General features: G+C 45.9%; 1 long non-coding RNA gene across 1 annotated transcript; it reads right to left on the bottom strand.

The window, feature by feature from the left end:
• Positions 1 to 2,463: 2,463 nt before the first annotated feature.
• Positions 2,464 to 3,891, bottom strand: LOC135936753 (uncharacterized). The gene is made up of 4 exons (XR_010574384.1): positions 3,456 to 3,891; positions 3,118 to 3,342; positions 2,791 to 3,004; positions 2,464 to 2,677 (listed from the first exon to the last, which is right to left on the bottom strand). It is a non-coding gene; the product is annotated as an uncharacterized LOC135936753 (long non-coding RNA).
• Positions 3,892 to 10,357: the final 6,466 nt, after the last annotated feature.

Raw genomic sequence — 10,357 nt, forward strand, 5'->3', positions numbered from 1 at the left:
CTCTCACATGCCTGAAATCAAAGTGAATCAGTCACAGCGCACAAAAAACACAACATGGCGCAATAAGGAAGGCCACAGCTGAATGCCAAACACATATTGCACATGTAAAACAGTTTTCACTCACCCCACACGCAGACAACTCCTTCGCCACCCAGCTCGGTCGCCAACCACTCTCCAACTGCCAGCTTCGAGGTGTTTGGCGGCTAGCAGGGCGCCCAGGGCAACCGCCTCTCACTGCAGCATGCCCCAGAGGTGCTCCTGGGGACTCCCAGCCTTGGCAAGGCTGCTGGCGGGGCGTCTCAGACTGCCTGCTGCACCTCTCGTGCCACCGTCTGGACTCTCACATGCCTGAAATCAAAGTGAATCAGTCACAGCGCACAAAAAACACAACATGGCGCAATAAGGAAGGCCACAGCTGAATGCCAAACACATATTGCACATGTAAAACAGTTTTCACTCACCCCAACACGCAGACAACTCCTTCGCCACCCAGCTCGGTCGCCAACCACTCTCCAACTGCCAGCTTCGAAGTGTTTGGCGGCTAGCAGGGCGCCCAGGGCAACCGCCTCTCACTGCAGCATGCCCCAGAGGTGCTCCAGCCTTGGCACGGCTGCTGGCGGGACGTCTCAGACTGACTGCTGCACCTCTCGTGCCACCGTCTGGACTCTCACATGCCTGAAATCAAAGTGAATCAGTCACAGCGCACAAAAAACACAACATGGCGCAATAAGGAAGGCCACAGCTGAATGCCAAACACATATTGCACATGTAAAACAGTTTTCACTCACCCCAACACGCAGACAACTCCTTCGCCACCCAGCTCGGTCGCCAACCACTCTCCAACTGCCAGCTTCGAAGTGTTTGGCGGCTAGCAGGGCGCCCAGGGCAACCGCCTCTCACTGCAGCATGCCCCAGAGGTGCTCCAGCCTTGGCACGGCTGCTGGCGGGACGTCTCAGACTGACTGCTGCACCTCTCGTGCCACCGTCTGGACTCTCACATGCCTGAAATCAAAGTGAATCAGTCACAGCGCACAAAAAACACAACATGGCGCAATAAGGAAGGCCACAGCTGAATGCCAAACACATATTGCACATGTAAAACAGTTTTCACTCACCCCACACGCAGACAACTCCTTCGCCACCCAGCTCGGTCGCCAACCACTCTCCAACTGCCAGCTTCGAAGTGTTTGGCGGCTAGCAGGGCGCCCAGGGCAACCGCCTCTCACTGCAGCATGCCCCAGAGGTGCTCCAGCCTTGGCACGGCTGCTGGCGGGACGTCTCAGACTGACTGCTGCACCTCTCGTGCCACCGTCTGGACTCAGACATGCCTGAAATCAAAGTGAATCAGTCACAGCGCACAAAAAACACAACATGGCGCAATAAGGAAGGCCACAGCTGAATGCCAAACACATATTGCACATGTAAAACAGTTTTCACTCACCCCAACACGCAGACAACTCCTTCGCCACCCAGCTCGGTCGCCAACCACTCTCCAACTGCCAGCTTCGAAGTGTTTGGCGGCTAGCAGGGCGCCCAGGGCAACCGCCTCTCACTGCAGCATGCCCCAGAGGTGCTCCTGGGGACTCCCAGCCTTGGCACGGCTGCTGGCGGGACGTCTCAGACTGACTGCTGCACCTCTCGTGCCACCGTCTGGACTCTCACATGCCTGAAATCAAAGTGAATCAGTCACAGCGCACAAAAAACACAACATGGCGCAATAAGGAAGGCCACAGCTGAATGCCAAACACATATTGCACATGTAAAACAGTTTTCACTCACCCCACACGCAGACAACTCCTTCGCCACCCAGCTCGGTCGCCAACCACTCTCCAACTGCCAGCTTCGAGGTGTTTGGCGGCTAGCAGGGCGCCCAGGGCAACCGCCTCTCACTGCAGCATGCCCCAGAGGTGCTCCTGGGGACTCCCAGCCTTGGCAAGGCTGCTGGCGGGGCGTCTCAGACTGACTGCTGCACCTCTCGTGCCACCGTCTGGACTCTCACATGCCTGAAATCAAAGTGAATCAGTCACAGCGCACAAAAAACACAACATGGCGCAATAAGGAAGGCCACAGCTGAATGCCAAACACATATTGCACATGCAAAACAGTTTTCACTCACCCCACACGCAGACAACTCCGTCGCCACCCAGCTCGGTCGCCAACCACTCTCCAACTGCCAGCTTCGAGGTGTTTGGCGGCTAGCAGGGCGCCCAGGGCAACCGCCTCTCACTGCAGCATGCCCCAGAGGTGCTCCTGGGGACTCCCAGCCTTGGCAAGGCTGCTGGCGGGGCGTCTCAGACTGACTGCTGCACCTCTCGTGCCACCGTCTGGACTCTCACATGCCTGAAATCAAAGTGAATCAGTCACAGCGCACAAAAAACACAACATGGCGCAATAAGGAAGGCCACAGCTGAATGCCAAACACATATTGCACATGTAAAACAGTTTTCACTCACCCCACACGCAGACAACTCCTTCGCCACCCAGCTCGGTCGCCAACCACTCTCCAACTGCCAGCTTCGAGGTGTTTGGCGGCTAGCAGGGCGCCCAGGGCAACCGCCTCTCACTGCAGCATGCCCCAGAGGTGCTCCTGGGGACTCCCAGCCTTGGCAAGGCTGCTGGCGGGGCGTCTCAGACTGCCTGCTGCACCTCTCGTGCCACCGTCTGGACTCTCACATGCCTGAAATCAAAGTGAATCAGTCACAGCGCACAAAAAACACAACATGGCGCAATAAGGAAGGCCACAGCTGAATGCCAAACACATATTGCACATGTAAAACAGTTTTCACTCACCCCAACACGCAGACAACTCCTTCGCCACCCAGCTCGGTCGCCAACCACTCTCCAACTGCCAGCTTCGAAGTGTTTGGCGGCTAGCAGGGCGCCCAGGGCAACCGCCTCTCACTGCAGCATGCCCCAGAGGTGCTCCAGCCTTGGCACGGCTGCTGGCGGGACGTCTCAGACTGACTGCTGCACCTCTCGTGCCACCGTCTGGACTCAGACATGCCTGAAATCAAAGTGAATCAGTCACAGCGCACAAAAAACACAACATGGCGCAATAAGGAAGGCCACAGCTGAATGCCAAACACATATTGCACATGTAAAACAGTTTTCACTCACCCCAACACGCAGACAACTCCTTCGCCACCCAGCTCGGTCGCCAACCACTCTCCAACTGCCAGCTTCGAAGTGTTTGGCGGCTAGCAGGGCGCCCAGGGCAACCGCCTCTCACTGCAGCATGCCCCAGAGGTGCTCCTGGGGACTCCCAGCCTTGGCACGGCTGCTGGCGGGGCGTCTCAGACTGACTGCTGCACCTCTCGTGCCGCCGTCTGGACTCTCACATGCCTGAAAACAAAGTTAATCAGTCACTGTCCATAAAATACATGATATAGCGCAATAAGGAAGGCCAAAAATCAATGCCTTACACATATTTCAATTTTAAAACTGTTTCCACTCACCCCGCCACGCAGCCAACTCCGTCCTCACCCAGCTCGGTCCCCTAACACTCTCCAACTGCCAAGTTAGCGGTGCTTGGCAGCAAGCAGGGCGCCCAGGGCATACACCTGGCCCTGCTGCATGCAACGCTGGGCGCCTACGGGGACTTAAAACTTTGCCCGCGGCATAAATTCAGGGCATAAACTCAGACAACAATGGCGGCGACTTTTAGAAAAGCACTCATGGCACAATCACAAATGATGTCAAGGCGCATGCGCCAGATGGTCTGTAATCACTACCGCGCAGCGCTCACAACACCACTGGTGCTGCCACCTTCCCATACCACACTCGAAAAACCGGTTGTTTTGGCACCATCCCCACCCATTTACAACCGTCCAGCTTGGATGACGCCCATCACCTTGATAATGCCAACCTCTGAAATTCGTCAACTTTGACCATTTTTTTCACCCCCAACCCCAACCCCAAAAAATCCAAAAAAATATTTTTTAACACCCCCCCAACCGCATTGACGCCCACAGCAAGTATGAAGCGAATTCATTACTATCATTTTTGTAAACAAAACAATAAAAATATTCAGAAGGATGCCATAAGTGACGCTATTCTGTTTATGGAGGTTTATATGATCGAGAATTATTTTGAAGTGGTATATATACTTAATAAAATAAATGTTCTTAATTCATACGTTTTTATTATCGTAACTGTAAAACAGTACAGATACGCGGGTATAAATTACTAAAGTTTATTGACAGTCGATCAATAAACAGCTGGCTAACATGCCAGAGAATGAACCCAGCAAGAAATTGGATATCCGCGATATCCACCGTATGACATCGGGCAGTACAGATGTAAATCCCCCGGATACGTTTTGGATATCCTTCAGATATCAAATTTCTTGCTGGGGAGGTGGTTACATAGGCTTTTGAAATTTGCGGTCAATAATTTGCACTGACCCAAGGTGTTTCTCAATAATTTGCCTCAAATGGGCTAATTCTCGTCTCAACTGAGCGTTTTCATTCTTAAGACGTTGGTTCGTATTCCTTATTTGTTTCTCCAGATCTTTTGCTTTGCGCCTTGACTTTTTTACTGCTTCGTTGTTTTTCCTGCGTTTCTCTTTATATTCTTCGCTATTTTTATCCTCTTTTGCTCCCGCTTTTCCTCCGATGGCCGCTGGTGCGTAGATGATCTGTTGGGGAGGATGTGCAATCTGCGTGGATCCTCCGATCGAGTTCAAGTCGTGCCCATCCTTTATGGGCTCAAGTTCCAAATATTGCCCTGAAGGCGGCAAGTGCTCGGTCTCCTTCGTCTCATCGAGTGCAGCAGTGCAGGCAGGAATAACTGGCAATTTCTCGACGTTCAGAAATGCCGTCGAGAGTGGAGCGAGATTTTGAATATTTTCACTCAGGTTAATCTGAAACAATATAATTTTTCTAATTAACTAGCGAAATTTCTGAATGAATAATGTTAATTAATTGCTTATTTTTGTTTATTCGAATCTAATTTCTCTGGTAACTAGAGAGGATCATCATATGTTAAATCTCGACTTAAAGACCGTCTTATTGTTAGAGGAAGTTTCTGAGCACACCAATCGATTCGCGAGGGTAGAATTAGGTAAAGTGGATATTTTTCCGCCCAAAATGTCCAGCGCGACGTGCGAACTTTTTCCCGCCAAAACAATATGAATGCGAGAACTGCGCATGCGTCAGAGCTGGCTGGATTTGACAAAGAAGTCATTCGCACAGGTGGTTTCTCTGAAAGTGCTCAAACAAGCTCTGACGCATGCGCAATTCTCGAATTCATATTGTTTTGGCGGGAAAAAAGTCCGCAAAGACTCCTTGGTCGGAAAAAATATCACCTTTACCTAATTGGACCCTCAGGAATCGATTCGTGTGCTCAAAATTTTCGTCAAAGTGGGCCTTTATGTAATTACTTTTTAGAAATTTGATATTGCCATTATATCTTGCAAAGTATAGTCGCGTGAGAGTGGATATACATATTTAAACAAAAATATACTCTCAGTTGAGAAAAGGTCGATTTAAAGTCGCTTCCGTGTATTCATCTTCAGCAAATTTAATTAGGGCGCAATTCACGTTTTGCATTTTATATTTAATTTTTGCAAACAAGCTTAAAATCAATGTATTCAACGCGGCCAAATTTACAGTTTTCAGATTTTCCAATCTTAAAATCGCTTCTATGGAATCATTCGCCAAGCGCGGATATTTTAAAACACCTGATTCACAATTTTCATCTATAGAATTTCTATTCCGGTGGCTTTTTGTGAAATCTCCTCGAGAACTTGCTCACAAAATATAGTTAAGTTCCTCTGGAAATATACCTTTGTGGTGTTTTGGCCGTTATTTTCCTTTGGGCAGGAGGAAAAGTGTCCTTCCAACTCGACTTTTGTAGTTTTCTGGCAGCCCAACCGAGAGCAGGCCTCAATAATTACGTTGTACTGCTTATCGCCGTGAATGTCTTGACACTTCCCTTGCATCTGCTGACGACGATATGCGTCACCGAGAAGAAGCACTAGAAATGAATATATGCACAAAATTTAATTTGCATAGAAATTAAAATTTCCAATTTAAAGTTCAAAAGGAGCCAACTACAGCTGGTATGGCAACACAAATTTTCAGGATCTTTCACATCGATATTTCAGATTTAATCCTACTGAAAACCAGAATATCAAATCGACAAATCGTGGCTGGAACAACAAAATTTTATCCATGTAATATTTTGTTTTTCTTTTATTGACTATCTGACCGAGCCGGTTTGAGATTTCAGCCCTTCGTATGATAGACAGTTATCATACCATTTTGAATTCGAAATTACAGTGCAGGCAGAGGAAAATTGTAAATGAACAGTAGTGCCGTTTTAGTTTGAAGCACCAAGTGGTCGATAACGAACAGGGTTAGCATGAAATATATAATTTGATACTTACGAAATTTGTTTGGTTTCACAACTCCATTTTCCTCGCGTTTGATCAGAAATTTTTCCAAGCTCTTGACATCAATGCCACTCTTTGACAATGATTCAATCATTTCTCCAATTTTCAAGTCACCCATTTCCTGAAAAATGCATTGAATACTTTAAATCACATTTGCAATTACCCTCTAATATTCTATTATACGTTTGAATTAAGCAAAAGGCGAATAAGGACTAAAGCGACCGAGAAGGAAGAAGACCAGTTTTATTGATAATAACGGCGAAAGTGCAGCTTAATTGGCTACCCAGAGGGACGAGCGGGGGAGCGAGAGAATTGCCCACTTGCTCGCGTGTGTCGTCAGGAGCAGAGCTAATGTGTGCGCGCGAGCAGGTAGCGCGCTAAAGACACTTGCCTTTTTATACCTGAGTGAGTGTCTTCCTCGCTCTCCCCTGTGGGCGCCCGAAAATTTACTTTGGCTCGAACTTGTTCAATCTGTCAAAACATGAAAATTAAAAATTCCGAGCTTTCAAGCAATTGGCCTTTCCCTGCCGGCATGCCTTCCTTCTCTCACGAGTTTTCTGAGCTTATTCTTTTATCCATCAGTTAATTCAATTATTAAAAGTTGCGGAGTGGACTAGTGCGTCGAGAAGGAATTAAAGAAGAGCCTTTTGGTTACAAGCGGGGGAGCGTGTCGTCATTAAGGCGGATTTGTCTGCAAGATCGAGGTCACACGGTCAAGAGAGGGAGTCTCGTGAGGTGCCTTTTTATACCTGAGATTCTCTCTCCGATCCCTCCTGTAGACGCTCAAAAGTTTATTTCGTCACCCAATATTATTGATCGTATGTAATTTCGTCTAGTGGTAATGATTATGAAACCGATTTCGTATCGAAAAGGCGAAAGAAGAGTAAAATTTCATTTTGAAATATTTAATTTATCTATATTGAGCAAGAAGGAAACAGCTTAATTTTTATTTTCAGCTTATGTTATTCTTGAGAGGAAAAATCACGTTTATAATTATAAATCTTCAAAGTGAAACCGAAAAAAATTCGCTGTATTTCGACCTTGATATAAAAAGGCAACGCTGGGCATAAGGCTAGCATTGTACAATGCTAACCTTATGCCCAGCGTTGCCATTTTCTTTCAAGGTTGCGTCGTTGCCGTAATCCGCCCCCGTCTCTCCTCTTTCCTTGCGCTCGTCACCCCCGGCGTTAATTTCCTTCTCTTCCCTGTGCAACAAAGTGATCGCGCGCTTTCCGCAACAGATGGGCGCAGGAAATTTCTGGAAGAAGTCCATCCCTTTTTAAAGCCGGAAAGTATGTCTTCTAAATTTCGAAACAAAGCGGGCACGCACACCGTATTAAGTAAAGTGGGGAATAAAGAATATTTTCCTGTTTTTGACAGTTGGAAACTCAGGCCTATATTCTGAAGTTTTCGGAATATTTTTCGTGGGAAAAGAAATGAAGAGCAAAAAAATAAAATAAAATACCTACCAGGTAGTTTTTAGTTGGCGTTGAGGGAGTCACACGCACACCAAGTGGAGTGTTTGCTCGTCTACCGTGATATTGACGATGAAGAAAATGTGTATTTCAAGCGAGTGAGAACCAATTGCCTAATAATTTCTCCACCCAGCCCTCTCCCTTATTTTCCCTACCTCTGTGCCGAATTCAAAGCGCCAAAGGATTACGAAATTGTAGAAATTAATTACACAATATCAAGTACCTTTCGAAATTCTACCATTTTTCTTGCATTACTACATAAATTATTCTCCGCTTCTTAATTAAAATCATTACGCATTTATTTTTTTTCAATTTTTCTAAAAAATTAGTCATAAATAAATAAATGAACAAATATCTGAGCGTGGGTGATGGTCAGTGGATGGAAAGAGAAGGGAGATTTCAGGTCTTTTATTCTGCCACACCTGCAGAGGGAAAGAATAATAAAGACCTGCACTGCGTCTGCCAGGTGGGTGGCCGCACGCATTGTGTGAGACTTGTTTGCTACGCACAATCGCACACAGCGACGACCCCGAACATTCCAGAAAAAGGAAAATAAATATATAAGGGGGTCAGGTAAAAGAGAGGCCCGAAACAGAATGATAAATGGACGGCGAGCCGTGCCAGCACAAAATAAGAGGAATAAAAATAGACGAAGCGATGCTCCTTAATTTTTTTTTTCAATGTCGAAATTTAAGAATCGATTTTAGTATTAAAATTAAACTTGAATTAGCAGCCGTGAATCTGGCTTCAGCTGCGCCGGAGCCGCCAGTGAAAAAGGGTAATAAATTTAAAAGTGCAGGACAAAAAATTGCCTTCCTGCCCTTTAGGCGGTAAGCACATAATCAAACCTCAAATTTAAAATATTTTCAGCCACGCACCAGTAACCTGCCTCCGCCTAAAATCTCGCGGCTGACAATGAGCGCACCTGAATGTGAAAGAAATAGTAAAACTATATGGGGTTGCCAACCCCCAGTTTTAATACCCTCATGCCGTCATAATAATATTTTCAGTATTTAGAATTAGCCAATAAACTGATTTAAATTAGTGTCGCGACACTCTTTGCCAAGGTTTACCACAATTAGTATTCCCAAATATTTTTAATCATTTTTATTTGAACATTCTGTCAACTGGCAACCTTATCGTTCGTCATGCGCACTGACACAGTTTGCCGTGAGCTGGCATATGAGAGGCAAACGATCAGACGCACAGCATAGCTCGAGCCCTCAATCGCCGCGTTTGGTGTCCTGCCGCCTGCGACACAATTTCGCGTCTCTCCTCTGCTGCGCACACATCGCTCTCTCTCCTCACAATAAAAAAATGGTAAGCACAATTTTAACACCTCGTTCATTTGCTCCAGGCGTTTAACTGATACAAAATTAAATAATAAAGCCAGTACTTTTAATTCTTCAAAATAAAAAATACGTTTCACGCACAAATATTGTCGTTGTGGTTATAATTCCTCTCTAGAATTCAAAATAATCGATAATTTGGGCCCGAATAAGAGGCCGATGGCTGATTTGAAATGAAAATGTCCGCTAGAATAATAAATGAGCTCTCCATTTTGTTCTCTCGCGCAGCTGCCGCTGCCAGATTAAAAGTGCCCCTCAATTCTCGTTGCTCTTGCGTAAATCCTCCTTTTTTTACTTAACGACGGGCGATGGCTGCGGCTCGGGAAAAGAGTAGAGTACCAAAACACCCGAATTTCATTTGAGCGAGCCACGCCTAGAGGTCTGATTGTGAGCCGCCCAATTTTTGGCGGCTGCTGGCTAAACCAGGTTAGCCGTCTAAATCTAGCGGCTGCGGCGGCTCGCCTCTAATGTATGCGGCTGCTGGCTCGCGGCGCGCCTCGAGTCACGTTTCTGAATTGAATATTTTCGGATAATTCATTCCCCAAATTAATTTTTAAGATGGTAATAAAATTAGGTTTCAGAAATTAATTAACTTATTTGTAATTTCCTATCAGTCAAAAAGACAGGAAACTGGAATCCAGTCCTTTTCCGGATTTTATAAGTAACCAGAAATATTTTAACTGGAAGAAGATTTCAATAAACCAAAAAATTCGGTTTTTTTATTTTTAATTAAAATTAATAAGAAAAAATTCTCGCCAAAGCTAAATAAGCAGGCTGAAAATTTTAGAGTTATTTTATTATTAGTTTTAAAGAAATTCCTAAGAAAGAAATTGTTTTTCCATTTTTGTGGGCTATTTGTATTTTTAATCTACCAAACCTCAGGTTCTAATTAATAGAATTGCAAAAACCACCAACCATTAGACTCGTCTTGACCTCTTCAGAGCAGCTAAAGGATTTAGGAGGTGCATAATCCCATCCATAAAGGCGGCGCGGCTCGCTCAGACCTCTGGCCACACCAGCAGCCAACAAAAATTAGGCGGCACTCAGACCAATCCAATCTAAAACAGAGCAACCTCATTAAAACAGCCATTCCGTAACATAATTATTGTTTTTAACACAGTTAAAATGTAATTGCCACC

This window comes from Cloeon dipterum, chromosome 2, assembly GCF_949628265.1.
Source record: "Cloeon dipterum chromosome 2, ieCloDipt1.1, whole genome shotgun sequence".
Taxonomy (NCBI): domain Eukaryota; kingdom Metazoa; phylum Arthropoda; class Insecta; order Ephemeroptera; family Baetidae; genus Cloeon; species Cloeon dipterum.